The sequence below is a fragment of the Drosophila rhopaloa genome, unplaced genomic scaffold, assembly GCF_018152115.1.
Source record: "Drosophila rhopaloa isolate 14029-0021.01 unplaced genomic scaffold, ASM1815211v1 contig_178, whole genome shotgun sequence".
NCBI lineage: Eukaryota > Metazoa > Arthropoda > Insecta > Diptera > Drosophilidae > Drosophila > Drosophila rhopaloa.
In genome coordinates, this window is record NW_025335059.1 from 402,763 (window position 1) to 404,135 (window position 1,373).

The window sequence follows — 1,373 nt, forward strand, 5'->3', positions numbered from 1 at the left end:
TCAGTTTAACCCGTTCATCATTCTCATTTTTTTTAGCGGAACAATACCCGAACTCGTGGAAAAGTTTTCTGCGTGTAATCGTTATTGTGGCCCATCGATAAGCGGACATTAACTGCATGCTCACACACACACACACGCACACGGATTGGGGCCAAAGTGCACTTAAAGCCAACTCCAGTGGCGACGCGTGTCCTGCATGACAACGCAGATTGCGCATACGCCCCGTTAATGTCCGCCATTAGCAACGCCATTTGGGACAGCACGGCCATCGTCGGCGTCAATTTTGGCAAATATTTGGCACATGAAATCATTGTGCGCTAATAAAATTTGACGCCCCTTGGGCGGTTCATTGATTTCCTGTAAAATGCCAGACCACAAAAACTGACCACACACTCGCCGGACTTCGCCGCCCATCTAAAACAGCCGCATAGTAATCGCCTCTAATGGTTTGGCATTAAGATTCACAGAGAAAGACCATTAATATCTATGTTCGGCTTGTAAGTGCCAAGGATTAGTCGAGGCTTGGCAATCAAAATTGATTAAATCGACGGAAACAATTGAAAATTTAATGAGGGAAATCATATAGAAGCGAGTTTTCTTCCGAGAAAAACTAATTAGGCTATGATAGTAAAGATAGTAAATCAGTTTCTTTGCAGGGTAGGAAAATAATATTTATTCTCAGAAGTGCATATTACATTAAATGTCTTCGAAGAAACGCTTTTACTACGCAAAAATCGAACCTGACAAATCATCGAGCAGTCAATGCAATAAAACCATGACTTCAGCAATAGAATCAATGCATATTGAATTAGGTGCAGCAGTTGGCGAGTCATCCGCCGTTGCCTGGCGACAGTTCAACAGGTTGTGGCAAGTTGTTGAAGGTAAAATCAATTGATTAACTGGGAGAGCAACAAATCGAGTCAGCGACGGTTCATGTGGGGGCATGCAAATGAAATTGCAACTGCATTGGTGCGAGACACTATTAGATTATGGCCAGCCTGCGAGTCGCAGGTGGCAAATCAGCACACAGCAAATAAGGCAGATGCTCACTCAAAGGCGGACTTACCCGACCCGACCCGACCCGACCCCAGTGAAACGCAATTTAATTTAATGGGATTCCTCGGAAAGGAGTCTCCTCCTGGTCAGCACCAGCTGGCTGGTCCATGTCAGTGTTTGTCACCCACACAAAGCAGGTCCTTGGGCCACAATTGCTGTCCTTTGGCTGCTCACTCTCCGCTTTGGCTGCTTTTTTGGCAGTCCTTTGCTTATTTTCTTGGCCTTAATTTCGGTTTCAAAAATTACCAAATTGGAAAAGTATTAAAGCTCTTGTTGACCTTTTAAAACTGACCTTTAAAATGTTGTATAACTAAATG